Source organism: Cupressus sempervirens, chromosome 5 (genome assembly GCF_028749045.1).
Source record: "Cupressus sempervirens isolate cs-2001-9-10 chromosome 5, ASM2874904v1, whole genome shotgun sequence".
NCBI lineage: Eukaryota > Viridiplantae > Streptophyta > Pinopsida > Cupressales > Cupressaceae > Cupressus > Cupressus sempervirens.
Genome location: NC_143122.1, coordinates 618,425,671 through 618,450,276, shown reverse-complemented (window position 1 = coordinate 618,450,276; position 24,606 = coordinate 618,425,671). Strand labels below are relative to the sequence as shown.

The following is a 24,606-nucleotide window of genomic DNA, read 5'->3' as shown; positions in this document are numbered from 1 at the left end:
AATTACTTGAGATCTCCACATTAACTCATGTTATGATTTATTTTTATTTAACTTTTTATTTTTTTAAATGATCTAGATTTTAGTTTTTAAATTATTTTAATTTATTTTTTTATATTAGTTTAATTTTTCTTTAAATATTATTTTTTCGTTTCAAAAATTTATTTAGTGAATAGAATATTTGTTAGAGACATTGCTATTTTTTGATATTATTTTTCGTATTTCTCTTATTAATTTTCGTAATAGATTTATTTTTTAGGCAAAAGTGGGCTAGCCACTGAATATATTTATTAATAAAACTGATTCAAAAAGCTCAACCAGGAAAGAACCAAAAAGAAAACATAGAAACGTCGCTTATATACAAATTTACATAAAGATATTTGTCGATATTTATAGTAGATATTATATCGAAAAAATTGAAGCTCATAAAACTATACAATTTTCTAAATTCTACCCATATGAGCCACTTCAAAAACCTCAAGATATTACAACATTAGAGGTAATCGAATTAGACCAAAAATATTTACATTCAACCTTTAATAATCACTCCTCTATATTAGCACAATCATCTTCAATGGTACAACATGAACCTGAACCTAAACCCTCTTCTTGATGTGGCTGAATATGAACCATCAAATTTGCATCAACATTACCAGTGTTTTGACTTTGCAATACCCCAATCACACTTGAAGACCCAATACACTTTCGTGGCCTAACACCTGAGAATTGACACTAGCACCAACACCAGAAGTAATTACCCTGCGGATTGAGGGAAAATTTATGCAAAACATTACCTCCAAGGCAGCATCATCGATATGCAAGGGCAAGGCTTCTTTATGTAGACATGGCTCAATTCTAATATGGTAATTGTTTGACATTATTGACCTATGAAATTTCTTATAGGTATCACATTTGAAACCAATGTCTACCATTCTTGACATATTGAAGAATATTAGTCAAATGGAAAAACCAAAATGATAGTTCTAAATGTAAACATCTCCACCTTATGCAAACTGCAATACATGTAGGATTAGACATGTGCCAAAAATTTGAAATACTCAGCTCCATGTGGTTAACAAAACTTGTCATATGCCACTTAGCACATAATAATCAGTCCACATATTCTATGTTAAATAGCAGCAAAATACTTCTATTCCATGCCAACAATCTCCCTCAATCCACAGTGTGAGTAACTATAACTGGCAATGAGCTTGAAATCTGATCAAAATTTGTCAACATGAAACACAGAGTAGCAGTCTCTATATAGAGTTGCAATAGAGGCTATGACTTCAAGAAATGAGTTGACAAAATCTTGGTGACTCCAAAAACATTAAATGTATCACATCCAAATAGTTTGTGTAGTTTCTCCTCACAAATAATTCTCCTCTTATCTGAAGGGTCCTGTAGATTATTATCCTTTATATATCCCCATATTCGCTTGACCACCTCTGCTCTTGAAAATTCACTTTCATGAGTTCCAATAAATGTTACAAGAGCATCTGAGAGCGGAAGAGGTGAACACAAGCTTGATGTTTTTGCTTTTGCATCTACTCCTTTCCCTTTTCCAACATCCATTTTTTAGGTTTCTACCATTTTGCCTTTGGTTCCAGGTCCCCTAAACCTTCATTTTCTTTATCAAGTTGGAAAATATGATCTAAGAGTACTTTTCTCATCTCAGACATGTCAATAGAAGACTTTTTGAATACTGTATGTAATTTGTCATCACATATTATTTTTCGCTTACTTTGTGGATCTTGCAAAATGTTTTCCTTAATGTAAACCTAAAGTTGTTTGACAACCTGTGTTCAAGGCAATTCTGATACCCCAAGGAGTGCTTGAAGCTCAGGTGAAAGGCCACATAACTTAGTAAAGTCGCCACTTGCTCCTCTTTTCTTTTTTTCTTTGATTAAACCTTTTTTTCTTTCATAATAGATTTGTTTGTGGTGTTTTTAAAAATGATTATTATTTTTTATTTGATAAATTGAATTTAAATAAATAATATTTATTAATCTATTTAAAAGATTTTAGTAAATATCATGTTATTAAATTAAAACTTATTAATAATCTAATTTGTTCACAAAAGATTAAATTTTAAATCTCCACATTTAACTTCTTTTTTCCTATTTATTTAAAAAATAATTACTTGTGATCTCCACATTAGCTCATTGATCTCTATTATTTAACTTTTAATTTTTTAAATTGATTTAGGTTTTAGTTTTTTAATTATTTAGATTTATTTTTTATATATATATTTTTTTTTAAATGTTATTTTTTAGTTTCTATAATTTATTTAGTCACTAGAAATATTTACTGAATACATTATTTTTTCATATTAGTATTTTTTTATTTCTCTTATTAATTTTTCATAATAGAATTTTTATGATTTTTTAAATGATTTTTTTCATATTTGATAAATTGAATTTAAATAAATAATATTTATTAATCTATTTAAAATATTTTAGTATATATAGCCTCTATTATTGATAAATATCTATAATTACTATATAAATATTTACTATAAATAAATATATTATATATCTATAAATAAATATATACTATAATTACTAAATAAATATTTTAGTATATCTATTATTATAGAGATATATATATATAAAAGTAAATATTATGTTATTTAAATTAAAATTTATTGCCAATAGTGATATGTTGTGATGGTTAAGTTGTTGCATTGTTATCCTTGCCATCAAGGTTCAAATCTAATGGGGATGAGGTCCCCCATTTGTGGCCTCACTAGTTCATAGCTCTAGGTCAAAAACATTTACACCTCTTTAAAAAAATTGTTAATAATCTAATTTTTTCGCATAAGATTATACTTTTAAAAATAATGTTATTATCGAACACCTATTGTCTTATCGTTGCAAGCACAAAAGCATGCAACTGTTAGTTATGATAGTTTGGTTATTTTAATGCCTTTTCTTTTGGTTTTAATCATAAATAGTAATTTTCAATTTTTTTTAAATCTGTGAATAATTTAATACTTTCAAAAATTAAATATGTTTTCTATGCAATATCAGTACAAATTAGTTCAATATTTGCAAAAATCTCAAAATTTTTCTACAAGTTTCTTTATTCAAATATTTTTAAAATAATATCAAATTGTTGAAAATAATTATAAAATAGTAACATGTGTCAAATTAAGAAAACTTTTAAATTTATATATTGCATACTGATATTTTAAATTGATAAAAATATGTTTCTATCATGTTTTAAAAATATTCTCAATATTGATTATAAGAAAATTTGATGGTATAATAATAAATTAAAGTATCATGTTGACAATTGTTTAAAAAAATAATTTGTATGTCTTATATACAACTTAAAAGTAAAAAAAACAACCAATACAACTATGAAAGTTGAGACCTAATTGAAAGAATTGCATGGTGATTGTGAAAATCCACATTGCTTTTTAAAAGTCTTATTTTTAAATAAAAGTGACAATATCTTGAAGATCTAATTGCTCCAATGAAACAAATCCCTCGTAAGTCATCTCTTTTAGTCAAACTAGACTAATAAGATAAAATTAATTCAATACAAAATAGTATACATTATTTGTCTAATTAAAATCAATAGTGTATATAGATACAAGAAATTCAAGAAGAAAATGGTGTAGAAAATGAGAATACGCTTCCAATCATGAAGTGACACGGATTTCAACCATTAAATTATATATGTTGTCATTCATTAAGCATTGAAATATCTTACCCAATACTCATAGTGGTTTTACCATTCAACACATATATTATGGCCGAGCGCATGCTTCTCATCTCATAATGCGTTTGCATTCTTTAATTCTTGAAACACATTATATGATCATGCACCCTCATTTTCGGATTACTCTTTCCTTCAAACATTCTATAAAAATGCATTCCATAAAATTAATCTCCAAAGTCAAAGATGCTCTTGAACACATGCTTCACAAATCTTCGACCCACTCCATTGGATATATTGAATTTTGTTCTTGGAAATATTTAAATATTCAGTTTTCAATAAAAATAAAATAGTTGGATGGGTTATATATGAATTTTTAATAAATTTATTTAATATAGGTTTTATATGAAAGAGTTTAATTTCATTGGAGTTAGAATTGAGAGTGGGTCACAACATTAATAGAAATAAAGGGTGTTAGCTAACTTTCAGATAAAATATATCCTAAACAAAAAAATATTAATTTGTTTTTTCAAAATTGTAAAAATATAATGATTTTTGGTTAATTTTTTGTTATTTTTTACTATCAAATATACATATCATGGAGAAAATGATGAAAATCTTGTTGAAATATATTGTTTTTTTTTTTAATTTTACAATTTTGGTCAATAGTACATTTTGTATTATAAGGATAATTGTATCACAAATAAAGTCAATCAACAACAACCTATCAATTTTAATAGATGACAACAGCCTATCAATTTTAATAGATGCCTAATAAAATATTGCTAGACTACATTAAATGTAAGACTCTTAATTTTTTAATAATAGAAAAGATCAGAAGGAACTTTAATAAAATTAATACACAATAATCTTTATTCGAACAGTTTGGATATAAATAATTGCAAAATTTGTTCATTCAAAGACTTTCAAGGAACTATATGTTTACTCTTTTTGCATTGGCATGTGTGCAGTTGGTTGGCATTGAGACGTGAGAGCAAACATGAAACTATGTGGATAACTTGTACATAACTTACTCCAAATTATTACAATTGTTTTTGACATAAAAGTAGCTAAAACTAGGGGGTTGGCCCATTACAACAGTGGTGGCACAACCAACAAAAAGCCAACCAACAACCAGTAGACAACCACACATAACACCCTTAACAATTTACATCAAAAATAAAAGTAGCAAAATAATGGTAATTAAAAGTACTAGGGATCCAACCCTTAGGACCAATGGAGTCTAATAGTTTAAAAATCATATAGGTGACCATCTCATCGTACCACCTACAGCCTAGAACAAAGTTTAACCAAAAAAACAAAACCATCAACAAAGGATGGAGAGCAAAAACTAGTAGATTACCAAACACAATAGAAAACAAAAGGCCACTATGCGACATCTTTTTTCTTTCATTTTCTAGCCAGGAGCACCTTGGCCTAGTCTTCAACAAGGAAACCATAGAGAAGCTTCAAGTCATCTTTCCCTAGGTTGTCCTCCTCTGACACATCTGCTAGTAGTTGCAGAGCAGCATCAGTCATGTGATCCACCTTAAGGGTGGACTTTGAGAATAGGGAGAAGCCCTCCTCCATCGCATTGCACCTATCTTTAAGCTCCTAGAGATCATTCGGAGTAACCTCCCCTTTCTCCTCCACTCCCAACTTTAACACCTTGTTGTTTACTAGAGTTCTGCTACTATCTTGCACCAACATATTATCAATGGAGGCCTTTAGGTTAACCAAACAATCATTTTTGGCTAGGGAGGATACGGTGTCATGGGAGTCAATCATGGTTTTGGAGTTCTCCTATTTGTTAGTTGGAGGCTGGATGATGCTAGAAGAGACATGGGTGGGGTCAAGGGAGGGGTCCTTGATGGGATTGTCTGCCTCAAAATCCCAAGCTCCATCTATGGTATCATCCCATTTTTCCACCTCTTTCTTCATTTCATCTTTCCCCTTCTCCTAGTCGTCCCCCAAGTTCTTGTCACTCTCCTTAAAGTTAGTGTCATCCTCTTCATCATCCTGAGAGCGAAAAGCCAGTTGCTTAAATCTTCCATGGGTCTTAGCAATTCTTCCTAACCTTCTTCTACCCCCACCAACTTCCTTGTCTAAATCCCTAATTTCCACCTCCACCATTTTTTCTATTTTAATTCTCTTATTAGTAGTTTGTATCAGGGCCAACTTGTTCTTCCTACCCTTAAAAGGGGTTTGGCTAGGGGAAGGCTAAGAGGTGGGGACAAAACTACCACCCACAAATTCCAAGTGCAAGGGAGCCCCAAAGTGGAGGATATTGTCAAATGCAATCACACAAGGTGGGCAAAGTGCTAAGTGAAAGTAGAAAAGGTGAAACATGAGCCCTTGGTGAAGGATAGTGAAGTTGGCCCCTTCTCTAACATTCATCATAATCTCTTCAAGCTCGTGCATTAAAAAGAAAGGAATACAAACAAGCTCCCTGTTATGAAAATGGTTAAGAAGCGGGAAGTGATAAAAGTAATACACATCATGGCTTCCTTCCAATGTTAGGTATTTCATGATCATTAGACAAACATCATCCCAAGGTTTTGGTAGTTTGTCCCTCCTAAAACCACCATGCTAATGATCTGGGGCCTCATTGTCTCTAAAAATACTAGTTATACTTGCCTCATCTAACACCTTTGTAACTTTCTGCCATTTCCACCCAATAATGTCTAATCTTGTCGCCATGGCAATAGACTCCTCATTCACTTGAAACATAATGTCATTAATGGTCACATTCCTATCCTTCCAACTAGCAACAAATTATTGTGAATAGTTCTCATTGCAGCCCACCATAGCCTGCATGTAGGGTAGGAACCCTCCCTCCTTTAGTAGAATCCAAGTGGCATGTCTTTTGGAGAAGTCCTTAAATTGAGTGGGCTCTAACCTATTTAGATCCCCACCCATGTGAATACCTTCCTCAGCAATATCCCCCTTGTTAGTCTTAGTAATTCTTAATTGCACCCATAAAATCGTAAAGGTAGAGCTAGAAATATAGTAACCAATGATAAAAGAACCATATTTCTTATGCTTCATGAGACTGTGAATTCTAGAATGTACTAACCATTTTAAAGTGTCATTACAAGGAGTGTAATAAACCCACATGAAATACCTTAAAGATCTAGCCTTAGTCATAATGTGATTTCTTTCTGTAATCTTCCCATAAAGCCAAAAAATGTTGGTGCAAATTTTGAAGCTAGTATTATTAATTGCATCCCCTTCCCTGTGCCCATTCATGAATTGATCCACATAATCAAATCTTATGAAATGTCTTGTCAAACTCAAGATGATCTTAACTATCATAATGATAGCAATTCTGCCGAAATGGCCCCTTCTCCAAAATTGTAAGGTCATCTAACCTAATTTAGAGGAGTCTTTTCCCTATTAATTAAACAATTTACAGAGTTAGGAAAAAATTTAGCACTCTTCCATCTTTTTATGTTCTCCAAATCAAACCTCAAACAAGCCAAGGTGCCTACCACTGCACTGCCTTCCCTGTAGATGTGTTGTGAGTCATAATGATCCAGGGTTGTGAGTAGTGTAGGAGCACCCACTCCACCATCAACAAGCAATCAATGAGTTTACGCTGAGGTCATTATAGCCCTAGTCATTCTTAGGAATAATAGATTTCACAATGGATCTCATTGTAAGACCATAGTCCCAGGATTGGCATTTTATAAGCCCTTGGCTAACTATTGGTCATTTTTTATCCCAAACCCTAAGCATGGCTATTTTCATGTTTTTTCTCATGTTTTTCATGTTTACATCCATTAAGGATCTTAAAATTGGGTCTAGGACAAAATTTTCTTGTCAAATATGCTAAATTGCAAAATATGTCAAAGTTGCTCAAAAAAAATTTGTTAAGCAACTTTTCAAAAAGTTGTTTAAACTTTCAAAAACCTCCTCCCAAATGTCTAGTTGGTTCAAACCAACCTTTTAACCATTTATATTATCCTATATAGCCCTTATAGGCAGGTGATGGGATATGAATGTACTTTTTGGCAAAGAATCAATAAAAATAACCTATTTTTCCTACAAACTTGCATGTTTCAAGACTTTTTATAGACTAGTATGGAAATTGGGATGTGTGAGAATGACCCCAAGAGTTAGAGGAGTGAGTTATCTTTCATTTACATTTGATTTCATGTTCTGATCATTTATAGTTTACAAGTTATTCATATTTCACTAGCAGTGCCTAGATTTCAAGCTTAAAACAAGGGTTTCACCTAGGGCTTGATTGTTTTAGCACTTTCCACCATTGGAATTTGTTGCCCCTTGCTGTAATATAAGCTTAATCAATTTACTTTAAGATTTTGTAGGTTTTAAGGATGGAGAAATACTGGTTTGGATTTGCCACTGTACCCTAGGTGTATGACACCACACATGCACCATACAACAGTTTTACAACAGTCAACATAACCTGTGATTGGGAGAATTCCAAGGTCTAAAATTTTGTAATTAGACTTATTCTACTTGCCTCAACATGCCCCAATAATCACCTTGTTCATTGGCATAAAATAAAGGCACTTATAGTGTAACAACAACCCTAATTAGGCCTAGCAGCCTAGCCTGAATGTTGCAATAACATGACTGTCACTTTACCCCAAATTTTGATATTTGGGAAAGTGTTGTATGTTTACTAAGGGTATTGGAATCTCTAATAAAACTTTGCCCTTATGTGGAAAAATTCTTTGTTATGTTCAATCTTCCTTTTAGAGAGGGCAACAAGCCAATTAATGGGCTTGTGCTACAACTACATAGTTTGGGTTGTTTGTAACCAAATGAATCATTGATTTTTTTATCATTAGACCTAAATAGGTCTGAGGAGTGTTTTTAGTTCCATACATAGTCTTTTCATTCCTTTTTTTGAAGTTTGGGGGTATGTTCCCTTAATAGGCCTTTTGAAGAATCCTTGTTTATCGATGTCTTCGACCTTGGCAAACCTAGGGATTAGGTTCCTCACCATTTTGGGGTTGTGATAACCTATTGTGAGTCCATTTTGGATACTTGTGATAATTATCTTAACCTAGAGCTTCTCTTTGTGGTATTGAAGGAGTCTCAACTCACCTAGTTGCCTGCCAGTTGAAGGCTTCCACTGTGCATTGCTACATCAAAGTGGTATCAAAGCCATGTTTACTCCTAAGAATGAAGAGATCCCTAAAAGGGTCACAAACATTGAATTGGAAAGAATGGTGAGAGAAAAAATTGCTACAAACAAGGCCTTAACCAAGAGGCTTTAAGAGCTTGAGAAAAAGCTTGATGAAAAGGACAAAGAAGAGTCTGAAAAAGAAGAAGGGAGTGAAGAAGAGCAGAATGATGTTTCTAAAAACATCCCTATAGACCAAAGACCTTTCATAAATTCTTTGAAATCTATGGGAAGGAGGACCATGGAGGAGAAGATGGATTTATCAATTTTCAATGGCAAGATGAATTTTGATTTGGCCTTGGATTGGATAAAGGCATTAACCACATTCTTTGAATGTCAAGACATCCCTGAAAAGAAAAGGGTAAAGATTGCAAGATCCAAGTTGAAGGGAGCAGCCTTAACTTGGTGGAACTTCATCCAAATAGAGACGGTGAAGAATGGAAAGAGCATGATCAATTCTTGGAATAGAATGATAACATTGGTTAAGGAGACATATGTACCTAAGGACTATGGGGTACAACTCCATAGGAGGAAGAAAAGTCTAAAACAAAAGGACATGGATGTGGCCTCATACATCGAGGAGTTCTTGAAACTATGTATGAAGACCAATATGGTTGAAGATGAAGAAGAGAAGCTAGCAAGGTACATGAATGGCCTAAAAATACCCATTCAAGAAGAATTGTGTCTACACTGCCCTACCTTAGTCAATAGGTGCTACCAAATGGCACTCAAGGTAGAGAAAAAGTGTAAGAGAAAGTAGGAATTTGGTAAGGGAAAGGGCAATGATAGTAGGAAGAGTTTTAAAGGAAAAAGAGACAAAGTAGTAGTAGCAACAAGAATAATCATCAAGGAGATAAGGAGAATAGTGACTCCAATGCAAGAGGAAACTACAAGAAGAAGACCCTTCAATATAGGAAGGACAAACTTAGGAAGAGACAATGGACCATTGAATGTTACTATTGCAATCACCTTGGTCATCATGTAGGAAGATGCCCTGAGAAGAGGAACAATAACCAAGGTGAAAGGAGAGCACAACTTGTCCAAGAGGATAAGCTAGAAGACAATAATGCTACTAGAGAATCGGAACTAGAAGAAGGAGCATGCCTAATGATGAGGCAAGTCTTCCTTCAAGTGCCACAAAACCAAGAACCACCACAAAGGAATAATCTCTTCAAAACAAATATTAAATGCCATGGAAAGGTATGCAATCTCCTTATTGATTCAGATTCAACTAAAAATCTTGTGTCTTGTGAAATGGTTTAGAAATTAAATTTTCCTAAGAAGCCACATCCTTGACCATATCATGTCTCATGGTTAACAAAATGCCAACAAACTCTGCTCACAGAACAAGCTTGGGTAGAATTTTCTATTTCTAATTTCAAAGATAAGGTTCATTGTGATTTTGTTGAGATGGATGAAACCCATATCCTTCTAGGTAGGCTTTGGAAATTTGATGTTGATGCCACCCACCATTGTAGGAAAAACACCTAATCCATTACCAAATATGGGAAAACCTATACCATGAAGCCCTTACTAGATAGAAAGGAAGAAAAAGAACCCACTATAATTATCACAGGGGAAAAGGAGATGTTAAAAACTCTGAATGAATCGGATAATGAACCATTTTCTCAATCCCAAAGCCCAAGGATAACACCAAAATTGATAAAAAGGAGCCCTTACCAAATGATGTCCTAAAACTGTTGCAAAAGTACAAAGATGTCATTGCTAGTGACCTACCCGCTTTCCTCCCTCTCATCAGGGACATAAGCCATCAAATAGACCTCATACTAGGTTCATCCCTACCTAATAAGGCCTCATGTAAGATGACACCATTGCATCATGCAGAGATTGCAAAAGAGGTCACTCAATTTTTGAAAAGAGGACTCATTCAAAAGAGTCTTAGTCCTTGTGTAGTACCCACAGTATTGGTCCTTAAAAAGGATGACAAATGGATATTATGTATGGATAGTAGGGCTCTAATCAAGATCACAATAAGGTATAGGTTTCTGTGCATTCTACTTTACCAAGATAGATTTAAAGTCAGGCTACCACCAAATTAGGATCAAGCCTAAAGATGAAGGAAAACAACATTCAAGACTACTAAAGGTTTGTTTGAATGGTTAGTAATGCCTTTTGGTTTGAGCAATGCCCTTAGTACTTTTATGAGGCTTATGAATGAGATATTCATAGATTTTATTGGAATTTTTTTTGTTATTTACCTTGATGACATACTAATATTTAGTCATAGCAAGGAGGAACATCTTGATCATATAGAATAGGTACTAAGAAGACTCCATTAGCACAAGTTGGTGATCAACTTGGGAAAGTGCATGTTTATGAAAAAGGAACTTGTATTCCTAGGCTTTGTCATTTCATAAGGTACCCTCAAGATGGATCATGAGAAGGAAAATGCAATCATTAACTAGCCTCCACCAAAGAATCCAAGTGATGTAAGAAGCTTCCATGGACTTGCAACATTTTATTGAAAGTTCATCAAAAATTTCAGTCATGTCTATGCACCTATGTTGCAAACAATAAAAGGTGGAAAGAAGACTAAATTTGGATGGAAAAAGGAAGAAAATGATGCATTCCAGTGCCTAAAGAATAGAGTCTCTCAATATCCTATCTTGGCCCTCCCTGATTTCAACAAGGTCTTCACTATAGAGATAGATGCAGGTAATTTAGCCATAGGAGAAGACCTAAGCCAAGAAGGCAAGCCAGTTGCTTTCTTTTCAGAGACATTGAATGAAGCCAAGAGGAAGTATTCCACATACGACCTAGAGCTTTATGCCATGGTCCAAGCCCTCAAGAAATGGAGACACTACTTGATTCCAAAGGAGTTTGTAGTCTATACTGACAACCATGCACTAAGCTTCCTGAATTCACAAGAGAAACTTTTAGTTAGGAATCTCAAATGGGTAGAGCAATTGCAAGCCTATACCTTCACCATTCAACATAAAAAGGGTGTAGCAAACAAAGTTGTTGATGCTCTTAGTAGGAGGATTGGTCTAGTTGAACAAGTACAACTACAAAGTGTGGGGATTGAGTCTCTTAAGCACCTATACCTGAATGACTAATCTTTTAGAAATATATTAGATTTTCACAAAAATGGAAGGTAGATATCATATTGATTTCTCTAAATATCTAATTCAAAATGGGTTACTATTCAAAGGAGCACAACTATGCATACCAAAGTGCTCAATGAGAGAAAACATAATCAAAGAAAAGTATTGTCGCAGCCTAAGTGGTCATTTTTGCATTGACAAAATAGGACAGATGGTAAAGAGGAATTATTTTCGGCCCAAGTTAAATAATGATGTTAGGAAGTTCATTGAGTCTTGTACTATTTTCCAACAAGAAAAGGGGATGAAAAAAAATCAAGGACTTTACCAACCTCTACCAATTCCTTCAAGACCTTGGGAATCTATTTCAATGGATTTTGTCATGGGGCTACCCAAAATAAAGCAAGGATTTGACAGTCTGTTTGTCATAGTGGACAGGTTTAGCAAAATGGCTCATTTTGTGCCATGCAGAGTACCTATGATGCATCTCATATAGCCCATCTCTTCTTCAAAGAAGTAGTAAGAATTCATGGCTTACCTAAAAAAATTATCTTAGATAGAGATGTTAAGTTTCAAGGCCACTTTTGGAGGACACTTTTCAAGAAGTTAGGCATAAATCTCACCTATAGTTCAGCCTATCACCCTCAAACAGATGGGTAGACCAAAGTGGTAAATAGGTCCCTAGGAAATCTTTTAAGATGCCTAACCAAGAAATATTCACAAAGTTGGGATACCATACTACACCAAGCAGAGTTTTCTTTCAATGATTCCATCAACAGATCAACTAGTATAACCCCTTTCCAAGTAGTGTATGGTTTGCATCCCAAGGGACCATTGGATCTAAGGGAACTTCCAACTAATTTCAGAATTAGTGCTCAAGGCCAAGAGTTAGAAGAACTAATCACCAAAGTGCAGCAACAAGTGAAAGATAATTTGCAAAAATTGGCCATGAAGTACAAAGAAAATACTCATAAGAAGAGGAAAGAGGTACACTTCAAAGTTGGAGACAAAGTTTGGGCATTTCTGAGGAAGGAAAGACTACCCAAAGGTAGGTATTCCAAGTTGCAAATGAAACAGGTAGGACCTTGCATCATATTGAAAAAAATAGGTGAAAATGCTTATGAGATATCCCTTCCTCCAACTTTACAAATCTCTCCAACTTTCAACATTACAAACCTTACACCATACAAGGTTATAGCAAGTTCAAACAATGAGCAAGAAGATGAGGACTATGTCACAAACCTCCCACACAAAAAACTGGTGGAGATTGAACCCATTCTAGACTCCAAGATATTCAAGCAAACCAAATCAAGGAAGTACATGTAGTACTTAATCAAATGGAAGGGCCTCCCAAATATTGATGCCACATGGCTAAATGAAGATCAAATATGATAGCATGGTACATTGGTGGAACATCTACTCTCAAGTAGGGACTTGAGTTTTAAACATCCAAGGAAGTATGGTGTAGGAGCACTCACTCCACCATAAACAAGCAATCAATTATTTTACACTAAGGTCATTATAGCCCTAGTCATGCTAAGGAATAATAGATTTCACAATGGATCTCATTGTAAGACTATAGTCCCAAGATTGGCATCTTATAAGCCCTTGGCTAACTATTGGTCATTTTTTATCTTATACCTTAAGCATAGGTTTTTTGATATTTTTTTTCATCATTTTCATGTTTAAATCCATTAAGGATCTTAAAATTAGGTCTAGGACAAAATTTTCTTGACAAATATGCTAAATTGCAAAATATGTCAAAGTTGCTCAAAAAAAAAAAAGTTGTTAAGCAACTTTTCAAAAAGTTGTTTAAACTTTCAAAAACTTCCTCCCAAATGGCTAGTTGGTTCACACCAACCTTTTAACTATTGGAAGCATCCTATATAGCCCTTATAGGTGGGTGATAGGATATGAATGTACATTTTGACAAATAATTAATAAAAATAACCTATTTTCCTACAAATTTGAATGTTTCAAGACTTTGTATGGATAGGTATAAAAATTTGGACATGTGCCAATGACCCCAAGAGTTAGAGGAGTGATTTAGCTTTAATTTACATTTGGTTTCATGTTCTGATCATTTATAGTTTGCAAGGTATTTAGATTTTGCTAGCAATGCCTAGATTTCGAACTTAAAATCAAGGGTTTCACCCAGGGCCTGACTGTTTTGGCACTTTCCACCATGGGAATTTGATGCTCCTTGGTGGAATCAAATATTTTTCAATGCACTTTAAGATTTTTTAGGTTTTAAGGATGGGGAAATAGTGGTTTGGATTTTCCACCATACCCTAGGTGTACAACATCATACATGCACCATACAACAATTTTACAACATTCAAGATAACCTGTTATTGGGAGCATTCTAAGGTCTTAAATTTTGGAAATTGACTTATTTTACTTGCCTCAACATGCCCCAATAGTCACCTTGTGCATTTTCATAAAATAGAAGGCATTTATAGTATAACAATAGCCCTAATTAGGGCTAGCAGCTCAACCTAAATGCTACAATAACATGATAGTCACTTTACCCTAGTTTCTTTATATATGGGAAAGCATTGTATGTTCACTAAGGATATTGGAATCTCCAATAAAACTTGGCCCTTATGTGGAAGAATTCCTTGTTATGTTCAATCTTCCTTGTAGAGAGGGCAACAAGCCAAGTAATGGGCTTGTGCTACAACTACACAATTTGGGTTGTCTATGACCAAATGAATCATTGAATTTGTTGTCATTAGACCTGAATAGGTGAGAGGAGTGTGTGTAGTTCCATCCATGGTCTTTGCATTCCTTTTTTTGAAGTTTGGGGTTATGTTCCCTTAATAAGCCTTTTGGAGAATCCTTGTTTATTGGTGTCTTCAACCTTGGCAAACCTAAGGATTAGGTTTCTTGCCATTTTTTGGTTGTGATAACCTATTGTGAGTCCATTTTGGATACTTGTGATAACTATCTTAGCCTAGATCCTCTCTTTGTGGTATTGAAGGATTCTCAACTTACCTAGCTGCCTGCTAGTTGAAGGCTTCCATTGTGCACTGTTGCATCAGTGAGGTAGTGGCATATGTCACCAAAAATGTGATGTAGGGACCACCCAAGATGAGTACCCTCTTGGAAAAAGTCAATGATGATTTTAGAGTCCCCCTCTATGGTTATTTTTTTCACTTTTAATTCCACAACAAATTTTAGCACCCAAAGTAAGGCAGTAGCCTCCATAGGAAATAGCATCCACCACATTATTGGTTCCCTAACCCAAATGTCTTGAGTAGGAAACCATCACATCACCCTTTACATTCCTTAGTACCCCTCCAACTGTTTCTTCTCCCCCCCTCCCCTATAGCACCATCAAATTTTAGTTTGACTATAAACCCAGTGGGGGTAAACCAATGCGTATTTTTCTATTAACCAATTTTGAATTGTCAAAATTCTAGAAGTTGGGGAGAATATTCCACTTCCCAAAAATACCCATCACCTTCCTGCTCAGGGGTTTCTATGGCACTTTAAATTTTGCCTCCATAACATTCTCCGTAATGAGCTTACTTATAATTTCTCCCAACACTTCCTCAGCCCTTTCCTCCTCCCTGAGAACCCTATTGTTTCTCTCCTTCCAAATACCTTAGCAAACATGTTGGGGGAGGAGATTCTAGAGGACTTTGGGGCATGGATAGATGAAAGGGTAGTCCCAGCTCTCCACAACTTGTTCCAAACCTCTATTGATGACCCAAGCCATCAAGAATTGATGCTAGATGTAGGACTAGACTTTTAAAGAATAGGGGCACTCCAAAAAGAGGTGAACAATACTTTCCTTGTCCTCCTTGTAGAGGTAGCATTGATTAGTTAATTCAATACCTCTTCTTTAGAGGTTTTTAGTAGTAAGGATTTTACCATGCATGACTATCCACCAGAAAAAAAATGATTTTTTATAGTAATTGTCTATTCCATACCTTGCACTAGCTAATCAAGGTCTAAGTACTCTCAAAAATAAGTTGGTAAAACCAAGAACTGATCATTATTCCTCTTATCCCAAATCACCTCGTCCTACTGGGCATGTATAGGGAGAGTGTAGTGGCACATTATTTCCTCCAAATCTTTAACAAGGAGATCCTCTCTATTAGGGATATCCAATGTGGATAATCACTTCCATTTCCTTTAATTATTGTAATTGTTTTGATTACATAAAAATAGGTTTTGAAGGACCCAAAACCTTGTACAAAGTATCATAGAAACTGTTGGAAATGTTCAAGACTAAGCTAAGTTACTAAGAGGGGAGGGGTGAATTAGTAACTTCAACAATTTCAACTCTTAACAATCATATTAGCATTTAATCCATTACATATATTATGATCTAAATGCATGCATAAGAAATTGAAAATATGAAAGCATTCATAACACTGTGACACAAAGATTTGGTGACCCAAAAACCTTCCCAATAGAAAGTAAAAATAGGGTGGGGATGATACTCACAACTTTAGTACTACAATATAAAGTTAGCCTATTAAAGCTTACATTGATCACTTCTAATGATCTGCCCTGTTAGGAGCAATGAGGACTGCTAGGTCCACCTTGTGAAAGAATTTACAAACATACAATTAAGTATGCACTTGGTAAAGAGATTTGCAAAAGACTGTTAGGTATACCTTGTAAAAGGATTTGACTGATCCACCTATTCGGATGAAACAATAGATGATCTTTGATCTACAACTATGTTTGCTGAATGAGATTCCTTTGAGTATTGATCACCTTGTTGTGATAGATGTCTTTGCTACTCCTTATACTATTGTAACCTTTTTAATGCGCTCTTCCTAATCTTCTCTAATGATTACATTGATTTTTCTCTTGTCTTCTCCTTATGCATATATTTTAGATATGATAGAATACATTACATCTATATCAATCCAATTATACAAATTACAAAGTCGGCCGCAATACAAGTTACCACAAATATTACAAAGTCGGCCCACATGAAGACACTCAAGTTTTGAAGACTGACTTGGTGAGGTTCTAATACTCGACATCCACTATCAATACTTGACATCATCATGCACTTGGTAGATGTAGAGGCTCGATCCATACTAATCACTTCCAAGTAGTCTTGAACTTGGTCCACACTGGTGACTTGATAGATACTATAAAACTCATCATATAAACTAAGTTTCTTGATTTACATTGTATGATGTGGTAAACACTATTACTTTGAGGTCGGTATAAACTGAGTCACTTGGTTAACACTGGGAAGCTCGGTTAACATTGGACTCACATCACATACACTATGAACTCGGTAAACACTATATAGCTTAGCTTCCTCTGGTAAACTCAGCATACACTGAGTTGCATGGTTTATACTGTTGATCTTCATTATAATTGTGACTACTCAGTAACCACTAAGATTTTTCCAAAGGACTCGGTAGCAACTGTAGAACTCGGTGACAACTGAAATACTTGGTAAACATTGTGAATCGTACAATGAGCTCAGTAGCTATATACAATCTGAATAAGTGTGGGTCACTAATAAAAAACTTGACTGATATGTCAACAATCTCCCCCTTTGGCATTAGTGAAAAAAATACTTATCAACCAAAATTGAATTCAAAAAGATTCTTGAATACCTTTTATTCATCACTTCTGATACTGGCTCAGTAGAGTATACTATTTTTAAAAATAAAAATTCAAAATTGATTTTGTAAGGGATATATCTGTACATGATAAGGCTCCTTCATATAGTATACTATACATTTTCTTGCTATATGCAATATATCTCTCTATACAGATCTTACTTCCTCATTGATTTTTCAACTTATTGCATGATCTCCCCCATAACATATGATTTTCTCCATACATGTATCTTTTATCCCCCTTTTTGACATTAATGCCAAATATTTATTCTATTTATTTACATAGTAACATCAAAATGAGATAGAAAATTTGAATGTACCTTGAGAATGATCACCAAGGTCTTATCCCAATTATCTTGTAGAATCTTTCATGTGTGAAGCACAATTTGAATCTTTGCTAACAATTCTACCATGTGATCTGTAATGGAGAAATTATTGTCATGGATGAGATTTTTAGAGTGTACAATATGTTTTTGTAGTGCATCCATGATGGGAAGAATAATATTTTGAATATCAATCAATGTGGATCTTATCCTTGCTTCTTCTCTAAGTATTTATGCTTGCGTATCTAACAAAAATTGTATCCTTTGAAAATGGTAGAGCTTGAACTAGGGTCAAGTTGCAGCTGTTGAGCACTAGCCTTCAAATATTCATCTATTTTTGACAATTTTTCCTTTATTTCTTTAGTGAACTTAGAAACATCACAAAGCTTTCCAAAAAGTGACAAAACATTTGTACAAGATGCTTCTAAATTGCCCAAAATTGTAGAAAGTTCTACTTGATGAGTGGCTATCTACTGAGCAATGTGCTCCAACACTTTATTATCAAACTTTTTCTCTACTTTTTGTACTAGCTTATCTTGTCCTTTAGTGTCTTCATTGAATTTCTATATTGCCTCTACTAGCTAATACAAAATTGGTTGAAAAGAGTAAACCTCAATACCTATGGCCTCTACCAGAATTTTCTTTGCATCTTCAATTATCTTAAATTCCTTATCTCTCTCCTCTCTTCTATTGTTTAGCCTTCTTCTAGAGGAGTTCACCAAATAACTTCATTTGGTCTGAGGTAAGCTTCGAAATGTCCCAGTTAGGGATAACAATTTCCTCATCTAAATCAATATCTTCCTCTAGCTTTTTACCTTTAGTCAAAAAAATTGTGCTTGGTTGAACCTTGGGCTCAACTATCCTTACACTTATTGTTTTTGTACCTAGAATACAAATAATGGTAGACATACTAGGACTTGTTGTGGAAACTGATACTGTACTTACTAAAGAAATATTTACAAAAGTACCTAAAGAACCCAAAATTGGTGTGCTCAAAGCTAAAGTAGTAAAAAAAAGGAGAAGTCAAAACTGAAGTACTCAACTTAGTAGATGAAAGAGGAATCTGCATCTTGGTAGATGAAGTGCAAGTCACTTTTGTCAGTGATGTGCTGAACTGAGTAGGAGGAAAGAGTGATTGGATGATTGGATTGGCACTAGTGGTCACAATCAAACTTGTTGGGGTTGTCTCTATGCTTGATGTGGTTACTGGATTGCTTGGAGAGTGAGGAAGTGAGGCAATGATTGCTACAACTATCTTAACTAGATTAGTCTCCTCATCATCTAGCTTAGCTTCCTCGGTAGCCTCTTGTCCTTGATCCTCTTCATCTTCTTAATTATCAAAATGAGTAACTTCTTCAACATTCTCTTGTTCATCCTTCTCCTTATCTTCTTCATCATCATCATCTTTAACATCAACTCAACATCTGATAGGCTCAGTAATAGCTACCTCAAGGTTTTCCCATATATGTCTTTGACAATTTGTATGGAAAAATCCAATCTTGGCTTTATCTTTTCTAATAACTCATTAGGAATTTGACAAGTAAGCTGGTTTGGTGAGTACTTCTATTTACCCATTTTATTCATCACTAGGTCTTCAATCTACTTCTGCTCCTATGTTGTCTTGATCTCATAGTTTAATGATTTGAAATTTTTTATGCCTACTCCTACTTCTAGATCTTTTAGTCTGTCTTGAAAGGTGGGTGGAGGTTTTCTAAATACAATGTCTCCTCCTTCCTTGCCAGACTTCTTCCTTGAATATCTCCTTGTGACAATTGCAGTGGATGGCTTGGCTAGCTTGGTAATAATTACCTTGTCTATTTTATTTAGTGGCTCTTCTTCCTTAGATTTTGCCTCCTCTACTTCCTCAACTTCACCTTTTCCTTTAGTTAACAAAAGGGTTGAATTGGATTTCAGTTTTGTAATTCTTTTCTTCCCTTTGTTTACCACCTAAGGAAGCTTTATCTCAAGTTCAATCCTAGCTTTTCCTTCATCATATGTTCCAAAATATGTAGCCTTAAGATCAACTAGCTCATTGATAAGGGCTTCAATAATATCTTTGGTTTCATCACTGTTGACCTCATAACCAAGAGGTTTTACCCACACAATTCTAGGTTTAACTCCCTGAATGTATACTTTGTCACAATCCACCATGAAACATATATCATCCTTATAATCTTCTACTATTTGTAGAAGTTGATGAAAGCCAACTTATAGCTTGCCAAGATCACCTACATGCAAATAACATAGCAAAGGGAAACCAAAGGAGGAAGAGATGGAACCTGGAAAAACACTAAATTGACTTGAGAGAGAAGATATTATAAACAAGAAAAATGTATTTACAATGAGTTGAGTCATGAAATACAATGAGAGAGCCTGAATATAAAGGCCTCAAGAAAGCTTGTAGAACAAGCTGGAAAGTGCTAGAAGATATGGTTGACAACTAAGCATATGTCCACAAAAGGTGGAATATCCTTGATCAAGGTGAGGAGATAAGTATGACTTAGCTAAGGACAAACTCCCATGTTGTTAACAACTCATCAACTACAACTAATAAATAAATGCATTAACCTAAGTAAACTTAAGTAAAAGAACAAATAATTAATAATTAATTATTTACTCTAACACCCTCCCTTAAGTGCAACTTAGGGGAATGCTTTAAGCTCACAAAAACTAAGATGAAATGCAGAATGGGTCCCAGCAACTAGGCCATGTTAGGTACCCATGTACAATGCAAAGAGATGCAAACTCTAAAAATAGAGAAAGAGGGAAAACCTCATGGGAAAAACCCTTCCCCAAAAAGAGGTAAGAAACCTAGTAAAGGACTAAAGAAGCCTCCAACTAGAGGAATGTCTCATAAAATAGGAACAAAAAGTGATCATGAAGAGCATCACTAAAGCATGAAGAAGCTGAAAAATTTTTCATCAAAAAGAAATTGTTGATCTGAAGAATCTCCATGGAAGAAGAAGGCACGAACCAAGCATGTCTATATGGTTGATTATCCATCTCACTGAAATGCATAGGTAGCTAGCCACTGCAGTCACCTAGTATATAGGATCAACCATTGAATACATAGCTCACACTATTGAACCATCGAACTAAGGAAGCGTTAGAACACCAAAATAACCCCCCTTTAATTCAGATAGGGTGAGATTTTAGGCAATTGAAAAAGTGGGCCAAAATCCTCTATAGAAAGAACCAAGAATGATAAGAGAGTTGAAGAGGTAAAAACACCTATAAAGGCACGATCACACCAATGTTGCATGGGAAAAAAAGAAAGAGGGCACAAAAATGGCAAACAACTATCCCCCCATGGTGCTTTATAAAATAGTGCTAGTACAATTGTCTCAAAATAATGTTCATGAACCCAAAATGCAAGAGTGTCACTTTATCGTTGTGTGTTTACATAAAGATGCTTACAAATGATAGCTATAATAATCAAAAAGAAAAAAATGATACAAAAGATAGTATAGCCCAAAACAAAAGATCTCGTGCCATGAAAATGATCCTCAGACCTGGAACACCCAAGATATCCACCATAAGAGGAAAAATGCCAAAAATATGATAGAAAGAGCATGGGGTAGAATCTAAAGGAAATGATAGTATTTATAGAAAGATGCCAAAACCATCTTTCCAAAAATATAAAATTCTCAAAAATTGGACATGGGATGCAAAAGATATGCTTATCAGAGTCAAAAATAGAACTTTGAATTTTGACTACAAAAGTGGGTAACAAAACTGCATCAAATTCTAAAAATACCTACACCAATGTCTCTATCTCAGAACTAGCTTTTCAGTGCTTCTTTTGGATAAAAAAGATACTTCTGTATGCTCAAGTTATGGCCAAAAAAACTATGAGTAGGTCAAAAAGGGACCTGGAGTGCTGGCAGGGGTGCTGATGTAGGGTGACATCATGCTAACATCAGCAATGCATGAGATTAAATTTGATGGCCTCCAAGCCATCATAGTAAAAAAAGAAGCCATGTGGCATGCCACATGGCAGGAGGCTGACATGGTGGGTGACATGGCAGGGGCCATGTGGCAAAGTCCCAACGTGGCACTCATGCCATCTATCACCCATGAATTGCCCCAAGTGTTGTTGACCATGCAAAAATATGCCACATAGGTAGAAGAGGCAATGGGGCCACAGGTGGGTGGTAGCAGTTGGCAGTGATGGCCATAGAGGCTGCTCTACTAGTGGCATCATGGTGGAGGAGATGGACGGGCGACATCGAGGTGGCTGCGAGGTAGTGGCCACAGGTGGGTGGTGTCACGACAGCTCTGTAGTGCTATTGCAATAGCAATGGCACATGGGCTATGTGCTGGTGGGGCAGTGGTGGCCACTTGGTAGCACTACCAAAAACCCTTTTTTTCTTAAAAAATCATACATACGACTGTACAGTCCTCCCAAGGGGGAAAAATTTTTTTCCCAAATGCCCAAAATGCAAAATTGAAAAGTTTTATATAAATCCTAACTGTAACAGGCCTTCTGAACTTAATGGCAATGTCTATTTAGGCCCAAAGTGCTCCAAAAAAATGCTCTTCCCCCAAATTGAATAAAAATACACAAACAAAATAGGGTTTGTGTCTCCAAATTGCAGCTTCAAAAGTCCTTCGAACTAGGAAGCAGTAGGCAGGCTCTGATACCATGTAGAAGTTGATGAAAGCCAACTTCACAGCTCACTAAGATCACCTACATGAAAATAATCTATCGAAGGAAAACCAAAGAAGGAAGAGGTGGAACTTGGAAAAACACTAAACGAACTTGAGAGAGAAGATATTGTAGAAAAGAAAAATGTATTTATAATGAGTTGAGTTGTGAAATACAATGAGAGAGCCCAAATATAAAGGCCTCAAGGAAGCTTGTAGAACAAGCTAGAAAGTGCTAGAAGATAAGGTTGACAACTAAGCAAACATCTACAAAAGGTGGAATATCCTCGATCAAGATGAGGAGATAATTATGACTTAGATAGGAACAAACTCTCGTGTTGTCAACAACTCATCAACGACAACTAATAAATAAATGCATTAACCTAAGAAAACTTAAGTAAAAGAATAAATAATTATTTACTCTAACACTATATTCTTGGGGATTCAGAACCTATTATTCATTTTCTCTTTGAATACATAAAAATAATTATCCATAATGCTATTGTAATTTTCACCCATTTGTGCAATATACTAATTTATCTGATAAAGCACAGGCACATCTTTTCTCCATACTATAGTGCTTTTAGAAGGAAATAATTTTTGAACATAAAAGAATAGACAAGTCAACAAGAACCAAACTTACATGGGTTATTCTTTGAAGTTCGTATGCTTTCCATGATCTTGTTGAACTATCTCAGCAATAGCTTAGCAAGGTCAAATGATAAATTGTTCTTTACCATCTTTTATGCCAAGTCCATAGCTTCACATGAAACACTATTTAACTTGCTAGAGCTATAAATCTTATGTGCAATAATGTGGATACCAAACTTTAGTTCCATATCAAAAACACTGTCGATTTGCATTCCTCTATCATTCCATTATGCTAGGGTTTTCTTTTCCAACTCTGCCTAAACTAGGGGTTTTGTCATTTTGGCCTTGGCTAGCATTGGGAGGCCAATGATTTGATGAATAATCTTCTTTATGATTAACACCAGTTGCTCCAACCACAATTGACCATTATGCACCTAGCTTAGGATAAACTTAATCCATTTAACTTGAATTTCATGGGGCATGTAAAGGATATGTGTTAATCCTTTGGTTTCTAGGTGTTGGTGCTCAGGTTTTAAAAATCCATTAACACATAGCTGACCTAGGGCATCATCCATTTTCAATGTACCAATTTCTTGAATAACACATTTGAAATGAGTGCGAATATCATTAACCAGAAGTACCTTTGGAGGAATTTGAGATTTAGCTCCACTTGGATCTAGGGTTTCGGCAATCACAAGAGTGAGCTTGAAGTTAGGTGCTTTCCATTCTACTCCATGAATCAATATGTTCAATCCTCACTTGACCTTACTACTATTGGATTCCATCTTCACTCGGTAGGGTTTGGCGGAATTCAAAAACTTTCACTGGAAATTTGCTCAAATCACTTGGAAGCTCTAAAGATTGCACTTTCACAATAGCACTCAAAATTTCATGGTAAGAAATGACTTCAAATTCATGCATTTTGTTAAAAATTTACATAAATACTTAATACAAAGGTAGGTTGACTGACATCACATTGACAGACTGTCATCCACTATGCTTATATAGAATACTTGGCGAAGTCTTCATGACTCAGTAATTGTAAGCATCTTTATCACTCCTGACCTTTCTCAATAGAGAAGATAACTCGATAGAAACTTGTACTTAGTGATCCCTTTATATCTAGATACTGATTTGGATCATTTTGCTCTTTCAATCTGGAACTATTTTTTATGTATTTTTTAATAGCATAGTTCTAGTTTCTCCTTGAGAATTCAAGTAGAAATGATAGAGTCACCAAATTCTTAAGTGACTTGATCATTACTTGGATTTGTATCCTCAGTAGACTTAGGAACCCATTTCTATCTCATCTATTTTTGGATGTTATCAGCTTTTTCCTTTTTCTCATCTTCAATTATATCCGTATTCATGTAGTTCTTGGAAAGATGACCAAGTTCTATACAAATGAAATATCTTTTGGTAGTTTCTCTTTTTCTCAAATGATTTTTACACAATTTATTCCAATGTGTCCAAATTCTCCACAATAATGACATCTGCACTAGGTGTTGTAGTCCCAAACAAATATTTCTTTCATAATTTGTTCTGTTGAATTCAAT

At 34.7% G+C, this 24,606-nt stretch overlaps 1 pseudogene; it reads right to left on the bottom strand.

The window, feature by feature from the left end:
- Window positions 1-1,278: 1,278 nt before the first annotated feature.
- LOC149557408 (uncharacterized) lies at window positions 1,279-5,796 on the bottom strand (annotated as a pseudogene).
- Window positions 5,797-24,606: the final 18,810 nt, after the last annotated feature.